General features: G+C 38.5%; 1 non-coding gene across 1 annotated transcript; it reads left to right on the forward strand.

The window, feature by feature from the left end:
- Positions 1–20,693: 20,693 nt before the first annotated feature.
- On the forward strand, positions 20,694–20,916 carry LOC130045625 (small nucleolar RNA U3). Its single transcript, XR_008795593.1, has one exon. It is a non-coding gene; the product is annotated as a small nucleolar RNA U3 (small nucleolar RNA).
- Positions 20,917–22,620: the final 1,704 nt, after the last annotated feature.

Consider the following 22,620-nt stretch of genomic DNA (forward strand, 5'->3'; position numbering starts at 1 on the left):
GAATGTTGGGGTCAATGAAATAGTTTAAAGTGCTAAAACACATGCATTTCAGGCAGTTTTCAGGCATGACTTAGTCCTAAGTCTGGTACTACATGGTCCTCTGAGCACTCCTGGGAACAATTCCCAAGGACCACTCTGTGGTACCTGCTGAGTGTGACCCCAAAACAAAAAAAAAACACTTGTATCTTAAATTTTCATCACACAGTGTCTTATAGTCTCTGTTTTACTTTATCGACTCCTGATTTTACATGCATTATATTATTTAGATTAGCACCTAAGTAATCATGCTCATGTAAATATATATAAACACGTATAAAAATGTAGTGGAAGTAATGCACAAAAATATTGATGACAGAAACCAGATATGAAGAGTCCTAAACAAAAAGAAAAAAGCTTTAATGTAAAAAAACCTATAGTTTTAAGATTAAAAATTAAAAAAGGTCTTAGTTCAGCTGTGACTCAACTTTATTTTCTGCCTGTTGTCTGTGGAAAGTTGTGGCTGTTTGCTACACCTTCTTTTCATCATGTCAGATGCTGTAGATCAACCCCATTGACTGAGTGCAAGGCAGTGCCTAAACCTTTGTATGATCTCTCTGGACACTTTTATCATTATTTTTCCTGGAGAGCCCAGCAAGCTACCAAGAGTATATTCAATATGCCAAACACAGTAACAAGAAGTCTCAAAATGGAGACATTACTGGGCCCGCTTGAGCAAATCGATGAACAACGGGAGGACAGGGTTTGTTCTGTATTCTAAAAATGTGTAGCCCATCATACTTTTAATTTTCTTAGGATTAATTCTTATTCTTCTAGGGCAAATCATAGAACTCTCAAACTTTATGTCTATAGTTAATTTTTTTTTTGAAATGTCACTAATGAACTTGGGGCCTCACACATACAAAGTCAGTGCTCTACCACGACAAAGTTTCCTAAAGTGAAAATAAAGTTCCATAGTCCTGTTCAAACCAAATATTTCCAGAGAAAGTAAAATAAAATGGCTGTGGTGTTTTTGTTTTGTTTTGCTTCATATATACTACAAGTTGACTATGGCCTAATCTGGGAACACTAGCCATGAGTAGTGTTGGAAGATAAAGTAACTACCAACCTACAAAAATAAATAAGTGATTTAGATAATAGTAAAATGGAAAAACAATCTGGAAGACATATACTAAAATAAAAAGTTTGACCATTCTCTACTTAAATATAAACATGTCAGAGAATGGTGTTAATTTACATAAAGAAAACTAATTAAAATTTGTTTAAATAAATGACATTTTACCCTGGCTATTTTTACCATCTGCTTTGCCTCCATTCTTTTTTTAAGTATATACTATGGGCTCTAGCTACTATCAAGATATCTCTTTAGATGTCTCAGGAGATATCTGTTTCTGAAGATATTGCTGTGAATTGTCTATTGTAGGTATTTATGACCCAATGTATCTAATATTTTGAGGTATTTTAAAGAAGATCCCTCTATGTTCTTTTAAGGATGATCAAACAATCAAATTAGTATCAGATATTATCAGGAGAAAAGAATACATTTAATTATATACATATGAAGAATCTAAACAGATGTATTCTAATGCCAACAAGAAAAAATGGGGGCTATATCTATCCCGAATTAAAGAATGGGGTAGTGGGGCAGGGGATGTGGGCTCATTTTATCTCGCATTTATGAGGACCTTGGAAAAAATCCATGCATGAAGAGGATGACTCAAGGGATGAAGACTAAACACTCTGTAATTAGATGTTTATTCTGCCTTATTGAGATTTTTTTTCCTGGAATGGTTATTCCTAGTAAAAACTCAAATCCTGGGACCAAATTCTCATTCTTCTGTGTAGCAAGGAGAGTAGGTGGTAAACATTTCTCATGAGGCAGGGAGGTCTTGGCTGACCTTGGGGGTTAAACTAACCCAAAGTAACTTGTCTTGAGAAGTCTTACAGGAACATATTCAGAGCCTATTATTCAAAGGCTAATATTTATCCAAAATATATTTCATAAGTTATAAGTAGACTTTAAAGCTCTTTGCTTTGATGAATAATCATTCTAAGGTCAGAACAATTTCTGTTGCCCTTTATATTGTCTAAGTAACAGTTGGTTCCACGTATGCTTATGGCAAGACATTTCTAGAGATATGAGCACCTGAACATAGGGCTGTGTGCAGAATTTGAAATGCTTCCAAAAGATGAAATAGTTGGGGTAGTTGGGGGTGACATAAAATTGTTGATATTCAAGTTGAGTGTAATGTGGCTCAGAAAGTCTTAGGGTAACTTTATCATGATCGAATAATTTTTGAAATATTAACTATAATAAGCTTTCCAGAGTCTCAAGTTATATTTATGGTAAAAATAACTATGTTGGCTTTTCATGTTGGTACCATTAAATCATTGTGAGTTAGTATTTACTTGTGAGTTAAGATACAGTTAAGCAGCAAGACTGCAATCCATTTACTCAAATGAACGGAGATGATTCTGGAAAAGAAGGTGACTTATACTGAAGTCAGGCTTCCTACAAACCAATGGCAATATTTGCTGGCTGGAGAATACTTAACTATAAAATGCCTTTAACAGAACAAACCTGGTTGTTTAGGATTCCTTATGGTAAAACAACCTAGAATCTATGGATTTGGGGGCATGGCTAGTGGTAAATGTCATGCAAACAATTACTGGTATATCACATAGAAATACTTTATGCTCAAAATGTATGCTTCTGTGTAAAGGACAAGACTATTTCTCACTTAGAAACATGATTTGTTAATCTGAGAGCATGTAAGTGGCTCAGAATATATACATAGTGACTACACCTCTTTGGCATGAGGGTATTTCAAACTAAGTCCACTATTTTAAGATAGCGGACTTAGTAAAAGCTCTGAAAATCAAATATAAGTTACCTTTTTATAAGAAAATATCTATTTCCCATCCATGAGAAGCCAGAGCAATCCTAGAAAGAAAAGAAGATTGGAGGCATCTCTTCCCTCCAACTTCAAACTGTACTATAAACTGTATTAATCAAAACAATATGGTACTGAAATAAGGATAGACCCTCGGACCAATGGAATAAAATTAATATTCCAGAGATAGGGACTAGAGTGGGAGTGGTAGTACAGCGGTTCAGGCACTTATCATGCACACAGTCTGCTCAGGTTCTATCGCCAATATTTTCATATGGTCCCCTGTGAACTGCCAGGAATATTTCCTGAGCTCAGAGCCAACAGTAATTTCTGAGCATAGCTGAGTGTGGCCCAAAAAACCCTAAAAACAAACAAGCAAATAAAGTTTAAAAATAGTCCAAAGAAAAATCTGCAGGTGTATGGACAGTTAATCTTTAATAAAGGAGCAAACAGTTTTTTTGGGGAACCTCTTCATCTAATGGTATTGGGAAAATTTCTTGGTCACATGCAAAAAAATTAGACTCCTTTCTAACACTTTGCACAACAGTCAAATAAAAATGAATTTAAGAAAAAAATGGATCACAGACCTCAACATCAAACCATGACTCATACATGATATTGAGGAAAATATAGGTGGAAACTAGAGGTACTTAAAATGATTCAATGCCATTGGCTAAGCAAATGGAAGCAAACAGACAGGATTACATCAAAATAAGAAGCTTCTGCATTGCAAAAGAAAATGTGAATAAAAAGACAGATGGAGAAAATATTTGCCACTCTTCACCTGATAAAGGGTTAATATCCAAGAACTTTACAGGGGGAAAAAGAACAACCTTATCAAAAATATGTTGAAGAGGGGCTGGTGCGATAGCATAGCAGATAGAGTGTCTACCTTGCATGCAACAGACCCGGGTTCGATTTCCAGCATCCTGTATGGTCCCCTGAGCACTGCCAGAGTAATTCTTGAGTGCATGAGCCAGGAGCAGCCCCTGTGCATCACCAGGTGTGACCCTAAAAGCAAAAAAACAATGTGTTGAAGAGATGAATAAAAACATCTGCAATAAAGACAGCCAAAAAGTATGTGAAAAAATGCTTTGCACCACTTATTATCCGGGAAATGCAAATCAAAAAGACAATGAGATATCATCTCACACCAGTGATATCGACACAAATCATAGGGTACAAAACCAACCACGACTGGCATAAATGTTGGAGTAAGGGGAACCCTCATTCAATGCTTGAGTTAATGTTGACTGGTCCAGCTTTTTTTGAAAACAATATGGACAATTCTCTAGTAACTAAGAATTGAGCTTCCATGTGATCCAGCAATCCTACTTTTTGACATTTACCCCAAGGGCCCAAAATTTCTAATCAGAAGAGATTGTACTCCTGTGTTCATTCCAGTATTATTCACAGTCCAGATGGATACACAGAAAAAAATCATCATTAAAATTATTTTTCTTCCCCTATAAGCACATCAATATGAAAAAAAAATTGAAAAATTAAAAACCTGGGGAAGAAACTGTATAAATTGTCCTGAAACTCTTCTGATTCACCTTGTTCTTATTTGTATCCTAGAGATTATTAAGAAAGTCATATTATCTTTTATGTGAATTTGATTTGATAAAAGAACCAAGTTGTAGAAAGCAAATCATTTCACAACGCTGTTTCAGCATGTCTGATTGGGGGGGGGTCGTAAACTCTAAACAATAATTGTGCATCTTCTATCGAAACAATGTATCTAGTCAAAGTAGATAGAGTATTAACTAGAACTCATCTGCCTCACAGGAATTGGGAGGGGTGGGAGGTGGGGTTCTATTGGGGTTCGCTGTTAAAAATAAGTATTGGTAAAGGGAAATGTGTTTGATATTTACATGACTGAGACCTAAACCTGAAAGCTCTGTAACTTTTCCCACAGTGATTCAATAAAGAAATAAATTATAAAAAAAAGTGTGTGTGTGTGTGTGTGTGTGTGTGTGTGTGTGTGTGTGTATGTGTATGTGACCATATCTTTTCACTTTTGCCAGGGTTTAAGCAGTGGTAATTTTAGATTGACTTTTGCTCCATTGAGTAAGCTTATTATATCAGTTCAGTACACAGATTCAGTTCTATCTCAGTTTCTCTTTTTGTGCAGTAAGATTGATGAATACCTGCACTAGATTCATCTGACTTCCCCAGGAAAAATCTGTAAAAAGCTATCAAAATTTATTAAGATAGTGCTATTTTGGGGGTGGATCTTTGAAAAGAAGTGATATAGAATGTATTGAGTCATATTTTACTGATGTCTAAGATATCCCCAAGAGGAAGTTGTGTCTGAGATCTAGATCTGACTTCATTTCATCTTTAATCTTCCATGCCAGAGCTCCTTTTTGGAAAATTCATAAAAACTGTCTCTTAGAGTATAACTTATATCTAAGAACTAAATGTCCTTCAATATGCTATGTACTAGTCATTTTCCTAGAAAAGTAGGGGCAATGAAATTGAAGAACTCTAAAGGTGCAATGATAATAGAGGTAATTTAGTTTAAGATCCATCATTTCTGGATATTGGGTCTGGAATTCAAGAAATTTCTGTCACTTTCCCAAGGTAATATGCTATTAAAGTTATAGCTAGGTCTTGAACTATTTATTTATTTATTTTTTGCTTACAGAATCCATCATCCATTTTCTTTATGAGAACTGCTCACTTCTTATTCTCACTTCCTGTGTTCCTGCTGCTTCTGTAAGTGATATGTGACTGAAAGAGTGATCCATCCTCCTATTGACTGAGAAAAGAAACAACCCAAGATGGGTCAATGCAAGTCAGACGGAAGCCCTTGCTGGACATTGTGGGAGAGAAGAGCCCTTTTTTTGTTGGGGCTATTAAATGGACTATTCAAAGGGCTATACAATCCTGGAGTACCTGGTACCAACTCATTAGGAGAATAAGGCCAATTGTAGGACGAAGAGAAAGAGAAAGAGAAAAGGCTGACCTTAAACTAGCTGAATTCTTCAATTTTTCTGTTTCAAGAATATTGAATTCTCTTTTTGCATGAGTCAGGTTGATTTGAATTTCTTTTACCTTTATGAATATAAAGAGTTCTGACTGGGGCCAAAGAGACAATACAATAGTTAGGGTGTTTGCTTTGCATGTGGTCAACTTGGGTTTGATCCTCAGAATCCCTTATGAACCCCTGAACACTGCCTGATGTGACTCTTGAGTGTGGAGCCAGGAGTAAACTCTGAGTATTGTCAGTTGTGGCCTCCAAACAAAAACAAAAACAATTCCCAAACAATGAAAAAAAAAGAGTTCTAACTTACAGATATGAAACATTATGATCAGGGGCTGAATTGATAACACAGTGGGTAGGGCCGAATACCTCGCACACAGCATACCTGGGTTCGATCCTCCACATCCCCTGTGGTCCCTTGAGCACCACCAGGAGTAATTCATGAGTGCGAGCCAGGGTAACCCCTGAGTATTGCTGGATATGACCCAAAACCAAAAAAAAAATTATGATTTCAAATCCTGTTATCAAAATTTCTAATGCTTTATTAGTGTGAAAAATGTTAGTTTTGCAAGGAGAAGGTACAATGCAACGGCACACGCTGAACTTGGATCAAATAACCATTAGAAAAACAGAATAATTTAATTTTTTCCCAATGGATTCTAGCAGCAAAGATTTCACCTTCACCCCATTCTTATCTGGCTTTCTATTACAGAAATTATGTGACTGATTTCCTATTTATATATTTACCTCACACTAGTGTGTAGCCTTCCTGAGACAATGGTCATGTTGATCTTTCTCTCTCTGAAGACCACTAAAGCCAGCATCTATGAAGCATATTACTTGTTGAATGCTTATCCTGTCTGCCAGGTGCGTGTTTATGTGCTTTACTCACAAACTTCTAAGCTAGTTAACCTTTTATAAATGGAGAATTGTAACTGAACCTTGCCAGTAGTGACCCCTTAAGCACATAGCAAGGAGTAACTCCTGAACACTAGTGAGTATGACTCCAAAACAAACAAACAAAAAACCTAACCCATGTCTGTCTTTTGAGCTGTGCTTGTGATTGATAGTTGTGCTCATTAAGTGTTTGTTAAATGAACAATAAATTGCTATGATATTGGAATGGAAAGCTTTGATGATGCCTACTTTACCTCTTGGAAACAGAGTTGGTACTGAGAGGTACCTATTTTGTCTCTTGACTCTGACTAATGAACTTTTCTCATTACCTGTCCAATGCTTACCTCTGGATAGAAATATAGGTGACTATGTCAATTTTAAGTTCCAGTAAGATTTTGTATGTATGAGTAAAACTTGGTATTTTCATAAAAGACTAGCTTCTGCATGAAAATATTTAAAGAACTATCTTTTTATCTAATAAATAAAAATATTAGTGATAAAACCATATAAAGATGAACAAATTTTAAGCCTTTCCCCAAAGAATGAAAAAAAGAGAAGAATTAATGCTGTTGAGGGGCGATCAATTCTCCATAAATATAGCAGGTGGCATCACTTGCATTGTTATATATCATGTTAATAGCTTGAAAACAAGCTAAACTGAATACAAACTATTTCTTTTATTTGTAATTTAGAAAGCCTGGAATAAGGAGCTCGAAGACGAAGATAGGCCATGTTCTCCATGAAAGATTCCTGGAAACTGAAAAATAAGGTCTTTTAACATTTTGTGATATAACTGTTTTTCTTGGCTTAAGCGTAGGTTTTAAAAAATGGTGCTCATTGTTTTGCTTCTAGTTCTTTTATGCATGGACAGCCGTGCTGATGATGCATTCAGTTTAGGAGAATTTTCCAATTGAAAAAGTGCTCTGGAGAAGTTTAAGCGCCATGAATCACCCAAACCTCATCTAAGTCTCGTGAAGGCAAAGGCTGTGAAAGGCAGTCACAGAGAGAAGACATATTGTAGTTGTGCTGCCTGATTCAACTAAATAGAAAAATATTTTGTAAAGACATGAGAATTTCAGGCATCTGACAGAGTGGTAAGGATAAATGTCACATTCTGTCAGAAAGGCAAAAACGAGTGACCTGCCGCTCACCCTCCCTCCTCCTCTTCTCCCCTCAGAGGGGTAGGCCCAGAATCGCAGTTGCTTTCCTCTGTAAAACCTCAAGTCTCTAGATTACCCTGTGCAAAGCCCTACAAATAAAATGGGACATCCTCCCCCGCCCCTTTATTATTTCCTAAAGATTTTTTGACATCCAGGCTGGTTTTGATTAGGTGAATATATTAAGACATTTTCCCAGTTTGAAAGGGAAATGATCAGAATAATACATACAGCAGTAGCACCTGCAGTAAACTGGGTTCAGTGATTCACTATCTCTGTCCTCCTTTGCCCATGAAAGAAAAGGAGCACAGAGGGGTAGGTAGAAATATCCTGTTTGTCTTCCCTTTAAACTTACAGTTACATGCAGAGAGATAGTAAAATGGGTAAGGCGCTAGCCTTGCATGTGGCCAACCCAGGTTAATTCCCAGCACTGTATATGTATACGTTTCCCTGGGCACCTTCAGGAGTGATCCCTGAGCATAGAGCCAGGAGTAAGTTCTAAGCATTGTTGGGTTTGTCCAACAACAAAAACAAAACTAAACAAAACAAACAAAAACAAACAAGTCCCCCTCCAGCATTTAACTAAAAATAGAATATATGTATTCCATTTCTTAAAAATTTTTTTTAAAAGCCTAAATAGCATCTTTCCAAAGAGTATTTCCTTACAGATAGTCACTTTGGGTGTTCTGAACTCTTGCTTGTGACGTATCAAGTGCTAGCTTCACTGTAGCACTGTAGCACTGTCCTCCTGTCATTCATCGATTTACTCGGGCCCAGTAATGTCACCATTGTGAGACTTGTTGTTACTGTGTTTGGCATATTGAATACATCGGGGTAGCTTGCCAGGCTTTGTGCAGGTGAGATACTCTCAGTAGTTTGCCTGGCTCTCCGAGAGAGGCGGGGGAATCAAACCCCAGTCGGCTGTGTGCAAGGCAAACACCCTACCACTGTGCTATCGCTCCAGCCCAAGTGCACACTTTTTGGCTTGTTTTGGGACCCCAACCAGCTATGTCCAGAGATTTTTTTCCCCTGTGGCTCCATGCCCAAGACTGATCCTGATAGTGTTCTGGAGGACTATGCTCTGTTTTGTTTGGGGGCCACACCCATCCGTGCTCACCTGGCTCTGTAGCCAAGTGTCACTCCTGGCCATGACTGGGAAACCATGTAAGGTGCTGGGGATCAAACCTGGGTCAGCCCCTTGCAAAAGCAAGCTTTTTACCCACTTTACTATCTTGCCAGCCCCCAAGGGGGCTTATGGTCTTTTGGGCATTGAATTGGGTTGGCTGTGTGAAAGGCAAAGCGCCAGACCTTCTGTATTATCTCTCCAGCCCTGAGAAATGGCACTCTTGCTGAGCAACTACACAGAAGGGTATCATGCGCATTCCCCATCTCTGTTTCCCCTCTGTGCACAGTTTAAGGACTAAAACTGCAGTATGTTATGCAGGTAAACTGAGGATTTGTTCAGTCACTCTCGCTTTTAATTTTTTCTTCTTTTTTTTTTTTTTTGCTATATGCATAGAAAAAAACATATCTTGGGGGATACTTTTCCAAATTGTCCTATGCATTCTCCAGAATTTGAAAGTGGCTTCTCTGAAAGTGTGTGAGGATGGGGCTGTTCTGAGCACCAGACTGTTGGGCATCTGAACTTTGATGCCATGCCATCTTAGGGCTCACTGCCAAAGGAGTCGTTAATGAGTGGAGACTGTCAGACTTTTCCTTCATCAGTGTGTGAAGTACAAGCTCACCTCTTTTACCACAGCTATACTATTGTGTGCCAGTAATAACTTATATCATTATTATTATTATTGTCTCTCAATTCATAAATGTAGTTAGATTGTTTAATTAAGAATAAGTAAAAATGACACTGCCACAAAGGATCAAATAGGGGTGACAAGTTTAAAGGCATGTTTGGTCTGTTATGGCAATCACTGGTCAGGTCAATTTGGCCTCTAGGCTTACAGAGACATTTAAACATCAGCCATTAAGTCTGTAGTGGACCTTGATTACTTAGTTTGATTATTGATACTTTGATTGAAGATCACAAAACACAGAAATAATGTTAGCACTGTGTCTCCACTAGGTTTCTGCTGATTGTCTTTAACACTTGCATTTTCTGGAATACATCTTCAGCACTAAATAGGATTTGGTTATACTACATGCTAATGTGTAGAGGTACTTTCAATTACAAGCTTAATTTTCCTTTGCCAGCCAACAAATCACTGTTCTTTCCAGGTTACCAAATAAGAAGGGGTTTAAGTAGTGATGGCGTGATTGAACATCAGAGAAACAAATGCTAATCAGTTTTATGTATGCCAATTTTTTCTCCCAGTTAAGCAAAGTTTCCTCCGCTGTCTCTGTTGTCTAAAATTGGACATATAAGCTGCCCTCAGTAGATGTTTGTTCATGTTTCTAAATTGTTGTGTATGCAAATAAGGTGCTGAAATTTTTGCCAGAGGGTGTTTTTTCAAAAAAAAGTAATATTTTTAAATGTATATGAATTGAAAGCCAAGAATGATATAGTAAAAAAAAATAATAATAATTTTGAGAACATAACTTGCTTCTGAAACCATTGAGTGATATTGTCAGAGCAGGCTGCACCAAAGGGCCTGGCTCAGCTCCAGCTATGCTCTGGATAAGCTCTGAAGTGACCCATCTGCTTCCTGTGTGGCACTCTCAACATCTCATTTAGGAATAGGGGTAATACCAACCCTTTTCATCCAGTGGACTTAGAAATGCAAAGTGAATTGGAAGTAAGGTCTAGAAAACTTCTTTATAAAATGTAAAGTATGTCACGGTGATGTGATTAGTGATTATTATGACAATTTATTTAGGAATGTTCTCAGTCTAATTGGTCTCTGACTCTCATCATATTCTGAGAGAAATCCTTTGCATTTCTAATGAGACTGTGGAAATAGACAAAGCCTACTCCCATCACTAATTCCTCCCATTCCTTTTCATTATTATTTGTTCCTTTCCCTTCCTAGACCATCTCTAAAATAACCAAGTTACAAGAGATGGTTCACTCTCACTGATATCAACTGAGCTCTTGGCCAACATGAATAACTGAGTCCATTATTTTCAACAGTTTTGTTCCGTAAAGTTGAATTAATGCATACCAAACCATTGCTTCCAGGGGAAACACAGGAGGAGTTTTCTGCTAGCTTCTGTTTGCAATTATTTTCGCTACCAAATAAAATGTAACCTTGTTTGATGTATATTTTTGTTAGTACAATTATTTATTTTAAGAATTTCTGGGCCACACCTGTTGATGCTCAGGGGCTATTACTGACTTTATGTTCAGAAGTGACCCCTGGAAGTTCTTGGGGGATTACATACTGTGTGGGGGCTGGAACTAAATTAGTTGCAAGCAAGGCAAGCAACTTCTAGTGCCTTATTTAATGTATAGTGTTGATTCATTAACATTTAACTCATGGCCAATAGCAATATAATTCATTCTGGAATGAGCATTTCTAACATTGGGCTTCTTATGTATTTTTTCCATTTGCAACATCTTTTGGCTTAAGAAAATTTTGTATGACCCCAGGTATACAGGTTTACAAAATATATAAGCAAAGCAAAGTGTTACTGATGATATAACATAAAGATGTTTACTTCAGAGCAAAATTTTTAAATATTCGTATATGGGCTGGAGCGATAGCACAGTGGTAGGGGGTTTGCCTTGTTTGCAGCCAACATGGCTGACCTGAGTTCGATTCCTCCGCCCCTCTCAGAGAGCCCGGTAAGCTGCCAAGAGAATCTCTCCCCCACGGCAAAGCCTAGCAAGCTACCTGTGGCGTATTCAATATGCAAAACACAGTAACAATTGTCACAATGGAGATGTTACTGGGCCTGCTCGAGCAAATCGATGAACAACAGGAGAACAGTGACAATGAATATGGGACACAGTTCCCCTACAGGTAGAATTGCCAGAGATGGAAGGCATTTTAAACAGTAAAATCAACAACAAATCAAAAAGCATGAAATGCTAAAGACATGACTATAAAAAGAATAATTTCATGTCATATGAAAGCTGAAGCAAGAATGCAGAGCATTTGTTGTATTCCTTGGCTCAGTGGGAAACTTGCCTGTTGAGGTTTTTTGTTTTGGGTTTGATTTTGGTTTGATTTTGTTTTATTGATTTTGTTTATGCTTGCAGACCACAGACAGAGGTGGCCCAGAGTATTTTCTTCAGGTTTTGTGCTCAGAGCTTTCTTCTCGTTCTTTGCTCAGAGATCACTCCTGGCAGGGTTCAGGGACTGTATGCAGTACCAAAACTCAAATGCGTGCAAGGCAAATACTCACTGTACTGTACTGTCTTTCTAGCCCTTGTTGAGATTGTTTCTTTTTACTTCCCAACACCAATTCTTCAGGTGTTGGAAAATGACCTTGAGAATTTAGGCATTTACCAGTAATTTGAGGTAAGAGAGGTAATAAATTAACTTTACTGAGCAAGTAAGTTTTACTTTACTTTTTTAAAAATTGAGTCACCATCAATTGCAAAGTTATTAATGATTGAGTTTCAGTTGTACAATGTTCTAACAAGAAGGCAAAATTTAAATCCAAGCCATGAATCATAAGAATCAGCTCTATCTCTAGAGGACAGAACTAGGATTTACTGGTAAACCACTCTCTCTCTCTCTCTCTCTCTCTCTCTCTCTCTCTCTCTCTCTGTAAATCACTTTTTAAAAAAGTTTCCTTCTAATTAAAGTTCTAAAGCAAGAGAACAGACGTTCCATGGAGCCTCTCATTTGCTGACTCTGATCAAGAAGCATTATCTAAGCTAATTTGGGAAAAGAATCTACTTTCTAAAAGTAGGTCACGTGTTCTTAGATGAGCAATGATTGAAAAAGAAAAGAGAAAAAAAATACAGGGATGGGGACACCAATCCAATGGCAAAGCTTACAACTTGCATATATGAGTCTTTGTGTTCAGTTGCCAATACCACATGCCAGCCATTGGGCACTGCAGGGTGTGACCCTAACATTAATTTTCTTTTAAAGAAAAAAGGCAAAATGATTAAGTAGAGTTACCATCACTATTGGTCATTCTCTGAAATCAATTTCCATTCTCTAATATGCAAAACATGGAATTTCAATCAGGTCAATATGTAATTTTTAAATTAGGAGTACTCTTTTAAATGGGAATGTGTGCATTAGTGTCTTTTATTCTTCACTGTCAGATGTTAGGAGTTACATTTAGTAGAAGCAGCACTTAGTAGAACAGGGATGAGAATAATGCTCAGAGATAGGGAAAGGTCACTGAACAGGAAGAATAGGTTCTTCAGTAAATCATCAGAACATAAATATACAACTTTCAGAAATTCCCAACCAAAGTAGAAAGAGGTGTATACCTCTGTGAAGGTTGGAAATACCTAGATATGTACCTTAATAAGAAATAACCTGCGTTGCTCTGTTTAAAAATATAAAACAAAACTGCATCTCCTCCTCCAAATAAAACTGATCATGTAATAATCCAACCTTTAAGATGAAAAAAAAATTTGAAAGTATCTTTTAAGAGTCTGGGTTAGGGAGGAAAGGCCACAATTACCTCCCAATATCTCCTCCCCTCCAGTTCCCACGAAGAGGCAAGGAAATTACAGGAAAATTGAACAGAGAATTAAATTTATTTCTTTAAAAAGCAGTGCCAAAAAAAGTAGCAATAAATCCCTCCTTTTCTGCTGCTTTCTGGAGTTCGGTTACCTTGGATGGTGGCATGCCCCTATTGGGATCATTTCCACTTACTCTTTTTGCTTGGATTTTATAAATTCTCCAAAAGTGGGACTTGGCCCAAGTCCACTCCTGGATTTGGGCTGGGTTTCTGATTTCTTGGGTTTTTTATTTTTCATTATTAATTTCTCCAGGCAGATGTTGAAAGCCATGTAGTTTCTGGAAGGATGAGGATTGCAAAAATATGTCTACTTTAGTTCTTTATTTGCAAAGTTCTTCCTGGGTCCCAGAAGGAAAGTCTGTTCTCCTACTGTCCTCTCTCCCAGGGACCTGGTACTCATTCTCCCCATAGAGTATCTGTGGAGAATAAAATAGAACACGATTCTTACTTTGTCTGCTCTAGACTGTTTAGTTTAGCTTCTATGTAACTTTTGCCTTTAAGTTGCATGTGAGTTAAAGGTGTGAAGGATGAGTTCAGTGGCCGAAAAAAACACCTCCTCAGGCCTCCCCAGCAGAGGAACGAGGAGATGGGGAACTTGTGTGTCTGAGGACCTGGGACAACAGATATCACTTTTCTGGGGGGATCACCATCCTGCAGTGATCCGAGAGTACCCTTGGTGCTTTCGGAGCTGACCACCATTCTCCTGGTCGGCCAACAGTGATGGACAAATAAAGGAAGGGGACCACAGGCTGGTGGGAAATCTGTGGCCAATTCAAGTTTTACAGGACTAGTTATAGAGGGATCACAAACGGTTGGGAATAGCAATATCATATAGGTGTGGTTGAACATTATCATAACAACAAACAAATGTAAAGCTCTTCCTTCATAATAAACTTCCTTCAGGGAAAGTTCTTCTAGGGGATTACCGCAGCAAAGACAAAATCTCATCGAAGTGTTCAGCACTCTAGATTTCTGCTAGGAGATCCACTCAAGGGTGGGATTCTGTCTAAGGGTGTGTTTCTTTCTCCTTTTCTTTTTTTTTTTAATTTTTATTAGTGAAACACCATGAGGTACAATTGTAGACTTACAAATTTTTGTGTTTGTGTTTCAATTACACAATGTTCGAGTACCCATCCCTCCACCAATGCCCATTTTCCACTACCACTGATCCCAGTATCCCTCCCACCCCCCATCCCCCCATTCCACCCTGTCTCTGTGGCAGGGCATTCCCTTTTGTTCTTTCTCTCCTTTTGGGTGTTGTGGTTTGCAAAAGAGGCAATGAGTGGCAATCATGTTTGGTCTGTAGTCTACTTTCAGCATGCTTCTCCCATCCTGGGAGGATCCTCCCCATACCCTTTCTTTGGTGCTTCCTTCTCTATCTGAGCTGCCTTTTCCCCTAGCATGTGTGGCTGGCCTCCAAGCCTTGAAGTAAACCTCCTGGTACTAATCTCAGCTATTCTTGGGTGTTACTCTCCTATTTTGTCACTTTAAGTTCCCAAGATGAATGCAATCTTTCTGTCTGTCCCTTTCTTTCTGACTCATTTCGCTTAGCATAATACTTTCCATGTAGTACCACTTGTATGTAAATTTCATGACTTCTTTCTCCTTTTCTTAGCTAGTGATCCATTTACTGATAGTTATAGTCATTTTGTATGAGCACAGTAAGAGATATATTAAGCTTAAAGGGTGGCTTTTCCCGGGACATCTTGCTTTATATCTCAGACCACAGTTCTTAGGCTAGGTTAGTCTTTCTACCCCCAGTATCACTGTATCACTGTATCATTGTCATCCCATTGTTCATCGATTTGCTTAAGCGGGCACCAGTAATGTCTCCATTCATGTTAGCCCTGAAATTTTAGCACCTTCTCTTTACTCGTCCTTCCCAATGGTGCTGCATTGGAGACTCTTTCAGGGTTGGGGAATGAGACCCATTATTGTTACTGTTTTTGGCATATCAAATATGCCATGGAGAGTTTGCCAGTTTCTGCCATGTGGGCAGGATACTCTCGGTAGCTTGCCGGGTTCTCCAAGAGGGAAAACTAGACTATAAGAGGTCGAGCAGGGGCAAAGGCAGCTGCATGTTTCCGGGAGCTTTGTTTCATAGTCTCTGGATCTTGGCCATTCATGGGATTGCATGGGCTAGGGGCAGTTTGTGGGTGTGACTGCTAAGCTACTGGAAAATGGGGGATCTGGGTGAAGGAGGCCCAGTCCCTATCCGAGCAGGCTTGGAGATCAGCCCCAGGTCCTGCACACCTGGGTCCCTCTGCCATTCCTTCATGTGTGAGGCTCATCTGAGCTTGTGGAGAGTGGCCTTGTGTATGACTGGGTTGCAGAGGTGTTTGGCTCCCAGGGCTCTGCTCGGGGTGGGGAGGGAAACTCAACCAGTTAAGACAGCCAGGCGCAGGGACAGGAGTCCTACCCCCAGTAGTGTCCTTATTCAGTTACTTCTTTTTGGGTCATGACAGAGGTTGGTTGCTCCATGACCATGCTCTTAACTTACTATACATCTTATGCCGCTTAGCCTATCCTGTTTTATTTATTTTATTTTTTGCTTTTTTTGGAGGGGTCACACCCGGAGTTGCACAGAGGTTACTTCTGGCTCATACACTCAGGAATTACTCCTGGCAGTGCTCGGGGGACCATATAAGGGGACCATCATTGGAATCAAACCTGGGTCATTCTCATGCAAGGCAAACACCCTACCCAATGTGCTTTCTCTCCAGCCCCACCTCTCCCATTTTAATGCCAAGGTAGCTTATGGCTTGCCCTGGGTCCATTCTTGTTCTTTGCTGGGACCCTCCTTTTGAGGATATTAGGAAGTAAGGGTAACTGTGACTTAAGTTGAGTAAATATGATGGATTGCCCAACAGTAAATAGTAATCAGAGTCAGTTAACTCCCATATTACAAAAGCATAGCATTAACTGTCTTCCCATGTCTCTACAAAAGGAATAATGATCTAAAGTAAACTATGCAAAGGACATAAAAGAAAGAGAAAAGCAATACTTCATTTACATGTGCAAAATCCAGAGCCCTCAGAAGAATCTGACTTTACAAGTTAAAGGATCTGATTTGGGTATATCAGTGATTAACAGATAGGGAAAGAGGAGCACAAAGGAGAGGTTAAAGATAAACACAGAGGATTGGGAGTGCCTCATGGAATAGGGTGTGTCTCAGGAGCACTGCTTTGAGAGTAACTTAATAAACCTAAGCTCTCTGTGGAGGAGAAAGGACAATTTCTCAGTTGTGTAGTACAATTCAACAGTTGTATTTATTTCTGGAAGTCAATTTTTCTTTAGTTTTTGGTGGTGGGGTTGTGGGGGAGCTCCCAAGCAGTTAAGCTCCCAGCTGGGAATGCTCCCCCACCCAAGTCATTCACAGATGCATTGTCACTTGGCCCTGAGGTGCACAGGGGCCAAACTTGTTGGTGTTTAGAAGATTATGCACTGCCAAAGATCAAACAGGGTGTTGGCCACATTTAAGGCATCCAACTTAACATCTGTTTTATCTCTCTGGACCTCCCTCCTCCCTCTAAATTTCAAGTCCTAAGTATGTGCTAAGGTAAAATAAAGTTGTTTAGAATTTTTATATATTTTGAAGTAAGCCATGATAAAATTTATTTATTATTGTGTGGTGCTGAAGTAGCTAATATCCTATCCACTGTGATATTGCTCTTGTCCCTACCTGTCTGAAACAGTTTCTTCATCAAAAATTGAAACTCTGAAATAGAATCTCTTATTTAGTCCTAACTTCAACCACGACCAGTCTACTTTATGACTCTACTCATTTGGCTGATCTACCTACTTCATATAAGTGAAAATACAGCATTTGTGTGTGTGTGTTTCACATAGCAAACTGTCTTCAAGTTTCATCCATGTTGCAGCATGTGTACTTTTAAGCTTAAAAATTATACTGAAAAAAATCATTTCAAGCCAATTTTGAGAAAGTATATTTGAAAATATTTGGTGACTGAAATCTCACTGAACATTATTAGGGACTTAATACGAAAATAAAAAATTATAGAAGTTTTCAATACTGTTTTTGTTTTTCAATTTAGCATTTTAAAAATGGTTTAAGTGACATGGTTGTGATAGTATTCGTGCTTGTATGGTTTTGATATACACAGCTATTGTATCTTTACCACCATCAAGGTACCTACGAACCTCCATCACTGTCCTTATAGCTCTTCTTATCCACCTCTTTCTCCCATATACCACCTAGCCCCACTGTTTGGTAATCTCAGTTCTGTAATCCAAGGCCAAGAGTTTGTCATTGTTCAATACTATTTTTCCCATGTTTTGATTTTCTCTGTAAATTTGATAAGTGAGATAATCTGTTATTTGTCCTTATCCCTCTAACTTAGTTTGCTTAATATGAAACCCTCATATGCATCTGAGTTGTGGCAAATTTTAAGATTTTAATCATATGATATATAATATTCACTATTTATACAAACATATATATTATGCTGTATTATATACTATATTATATACATACCACATCTTTATCTTTTCATCCGTAATTGGATATTTGAGAGCTTGTTTGGAGGTTCTACTGTGGGAACACAGCTACTTGTATACAAAAGAATGGTCTATCTGTATTTAGGAAAGGCTGTCCTCTTTCACTGAGTGCACAGCTTCCAGAGGGAAGGGACGCATATGGAGCCATAAGGGAGGAAGGGGGCATCCACCTAATCAGCCTGATGAGCCAATTCAACCTGGCGATCAATGGGGTGACAAATGTCACAGCCTAATTGCCCTTATATGCCGGTCACTTGGTTTGTTTCCATATCCTAGCTGTTGCCATGAGTATAGAGAATACATATGTCTTTTAATGGTCTGTGATTTGGATTTTCCTTCCTTCCTTCCTTCCTTCCTTCCTTCCTTCCTTCCTTCCTTCCTTCCTTCCTTCCTTTTTCCTCTCTTTCTATCTATCTTTCTTTCTTTTGCCTTCCCTCCCTCCCCTCTCCTTCCCTCCTTCCCTCCCTCCCTCCCCCAACCCCCTCCCTCCCTCTCCTCCTCCTCCTCCCCTTCCTTCCTTCCTTCCTTCCTTCCTTCCTTCCTTCCTTCCTTCCTTCCTTCCTTCCTTCCTTTTTCCTCTCTTTCTATCTATCTTTCTTTCTTTTGCCTTCCCTCCCTCCCCTCTCCTTCCCTCCTTCCCTCCCTCCCTCCCCCAACCCCCTCCCTCCCTCTCCTCCTCCTCCTCCCCTTCCTTCCTTCCTTCCTTCCTTCCTTCCTTCCTTCCTTCCTTCCTTCCTTCCTTCTTTCTTTCTTTCTTTCTTTCTTTCTTTCTTTCCAGTTCAGCTGCATGCAAGGCAAGTGTGTTACCTGCTGTGATTTCTCTCCAGGCCCTGTGTATGTATTTGTGGGGTAGATGCTAAGAAGTGTGGTTACTGAGTCATATGGAAGATCTGTTTCCAATACTGTTCAGTAGGGGCTGCACCAGAGTACATTTCTATTAAGATTTCCACCAACACTTGTTGTCTGGTTGTTTTCAAACTTTGATATATTCCTTTTCTTATTGATGTGAGATGATGTTTCTAAATATCTTGCATTTAAACTAAGTTGTGCTTTTTGTTCTCTCTCTCTCTCTCTCTCTCTCTCTCTCTCTCTCTCTCTCTCTCTCTCTCTCTGTTTGTGTGTCTTGCCCAGAATCAAACTCAAGGTCTTACACATGCAAGGCAAGTACTCTATCAACAAAGCTACCATCCCCCCTGTAATTTGTTTTATTATATTAAAATTTTAAGTCAGCTAATACAGTAGGTTACGTGTTAAGGAAACAGAGGCTAGAGAGATAGGACAATGGGTAAGGCACATGCCTTGCACATACCCAACTAGGGTTTAATCCCTGACATACCATGTTATCCTCTGAGCACCATAAGGAATAATTTCTGAGTGTAGAGTCAAGAGTGAGCCCTGAACATTTCCGGTGTGACACCAAAACAAAACAAAACAAAAAACAAACAAAAAAAGAGAAAAGAAAATGGCAGTATCTCCTAAATTCTGTGAAATCTGTTAAAAACTTTCAATTTAAAGAAAATAGGCTGTCCATAATTTGAATTTCATTATATTTTAGAGACACTAGGTTTATTTCCTTTAAAATTTTCAAGCAACTTCCTCCAAATAATTTGTATCTGAGTGTGGGTAGTTTTGGCTTGTATTTAACTCGGATCTTTGGGAATATCTATTCCTGAGCAATGAAATCTCTCCTCTTGTCATGAACTCCAGGCCAATCTCAAAACTCTTTTCATGGCTGGCTTGCCAACTCTGGGGATTCTGCAGACACAATTGCTTCACAAGAGCCTCTGCAAGTAGTAGATCTCCTGGGAAAGCTCACAGTGGGGGTGGTTAAAATAGTAGTGGTAAAACTTGTATAGAATTACTTTTAGATTTGCTTGCTTTGCTTCAGTTTTCAAAGCAAAAGGACTAGATCTTACCAGTTGGATGCAGAGTGTTTCAGTTAATAAGAATAAAGGACATGCAACAAAAGATCTGTAATTGTAATTGTAGAGATATATAAATATAAATAAAGACACAGTAAGAAGAGCTGACTGGTAGGCAACAGGGTTTAGGGTGCCTTGGGCACATCAGTAGTATAAAAGTATTGTATAAGTCAGTGGTATAAAGCTGTTGTGTATGTATACATCTAAACTACAGATCCAATAATACTGTAAGCATGATATCCAAATGACAGCAGCCTAATTTAAATATTTCTCTTGTCAAAGAGAAAGACTGGGAGTGGGAGGGGTGGGAGGGAATCTAGGGACATTAGTGAAACGATGTTGAAACTGGTGGTGGAATTAATGATAAACATTGTACATCTGAAACTCAACTATGAATAACTATGTAAATAACAGTTAAAATTTTAAATTAAATTAAAAAGGTAAAGGTAAAGGCCCTCCCGTTGATCGTCGATTTGCTCGAGCGGGCCCAGTAACGTCTCCATTGGAGACTTTGTTGTTACTGTGTCTGGCATATCGAATACTCTCGGTAGCTTGCCGGGCTCTCCGAGAGGGGCGGAGGAATCGAACTTGGGTCGGCCATGTTGGCCGCTTGTAAGGCGAACGCCCTACCCGCTGTGCTAATTAAATTAAATTAAAAGAATAAAAATATATCTGGGTTTGAAACAACAGGGTATTATCAAAAAAGATGAAGTAGACTAAACTTTCAGGGATTATTTCTATAATTTCTACAGTTTATTACCAGCCAAGTTTCCTTGATTATGTAGAGCACCTAAAACCATGATAATGAGCAGGAGCATCCCCTCCTGAGCATGAAGCTGGTTTTAGGTGTTGCTCTTGTGACTGCCTTTTACAATTTATGATCATTCTTCTCTTTCTTTGCAAGAGGGAGAGGGAAAGGATGTAGTCTGAGTGGTTTTGCAGGGGGAAAAATAGGTGAAGAAAGTCAGGATGTCATTCTATCTTGAATATCACTTCATAAATAATTCAAATGCAAGGTCCTTATTTCAAATGCAATGCTGCAGATTTTTTTTAGTGCATAAACGAATATATTCAGTAGTTTAGCAATCATGATCAGGCAAAGTGTTGCTACTGGTTATTTTATATTGATGACCATCAATATGATTTCAATTAATAATTCATGTTGTTTCTTTAAGGTTTGTTTTCTAGTTCATTTCTATGCTGGTATAATGTGATGTTACAAACACCTTGGAGCTAGAATCCAAAGCACCACACTTAATTTGTGCAAATATTTCCAACTATAGTGAAAAGGAAGATATTTATTCAAAAGGCATTTGAATTACCCTATAAGCAGTTCTTTGTGTATGTGTTTAGCCAAGAGTAGAAGGGTTAATAATTATAACAAAATTAATTAAACTCTGCGCTAAATGCTCTACATTCATCTTATTTAATTCTATGTTTATCCTCAGATGAGCAGTTATAGAGAAGTCAAAAAATACCAGTCCAAAAAGTTGCATCTATTAATGTAATTTATTAGATTATTATTATCAGTTCCTGGTGTATGGGATTTAAAGAAACATAACAAATGCCCAGAGGCAACAGGAACCAATAATAAATTTTCTTAAGATTCCAAATTCCAGAGGACAAAATCCTTAGACTCCCAGGTAGTTCAAATTGACATAAATTTAGATTGGTTATTATCTACTCTTCATAGAGTTCAAAGGATAATTAAGTTTCTCAAATTTTTTTTGTATATAAATAGATCTGGTTCCAAGGAGCAAGTTGTAGCCTGACATATCTCAATCAATATACTGTACAGCACATTTGTCCTAACTAAGATGGAAGAAGAGGTTAATGAAAAGACCTAGAATATAAATTCAATGGGCAAAAATCAGTGGTTATTTTCCTCCTCTTTTTTTTTCTAATTAGAAAACTGTTCAACAAAAGTAAGATGGCTCAACAAAAGTAAAATATAGGTAAATTCACTATTATTTCCAAAGGGCTGTAGCAATAGCACAGTGGGTAGGGAGTTTGCCTTGTGCATGGCCGACCCAGGTTCAATTCCTCCATCCCCCTTGGAGAGCCTGGCAAGCTACTGAGATTATCCTGCCCTCACGGCAGAGCCTGGGAGGCTACCCATGGTGTATTCAAAATGCCAAAAAACAGTAACAACAAGTCTCATGATAGAGACTTTACTGGTGCCCGCCTGAGCAAACCAATGAACAACAAGAACAGATGACTGGATAAAGAAACAGTGGTTTATAAACACAATGGAATACTTCTTGGTTTCAAGAGAAGAAAAAACATTCAATTTGCTGTACATAGATAGATGTGGAGAGTATTATGCTGAGTGAAGACAGAGGGGGAGGTCAGACGCAGAACGATCTCTCTCATGTGAGGGATAAAAAGAAATAGAGCAGGAAGACACTAAATGCCCAAAGGCAACAGGAACTGAGAATTGGTCTTCAGTAGGAAGCTTGACACTAGAGGGTGGGGAGGGGGCCACTGTGACAATGTGGAGGGAAGTGGATATTCTGGTGGAAGGTGTGGTGCTGGGATGTATGTAAGAAAACTTACAATTAACAGTGTTTTAAACCACATAGTGCATAAAAAATAAAAGACAAACATGTTCACAGCAGGATGCAGTCAATTTTTTTAAA

The sequence above is a fragment of the Sorex fumeus genome, unplaced genomic scaffold, assembly GCF_029834395.1.
Source record: "Sorex fumeus unplaced genomic scaffold, SorFum_2.1 ptg000128l, whole genome shotgun sequence".
In the NCBI taxonomy this organism is placed as follows: Eukaryota; Metazoa; Chordata; class Mammalia; order Eulipotyphla; family Soricidae; genus Sorex; species Sorex fumeus.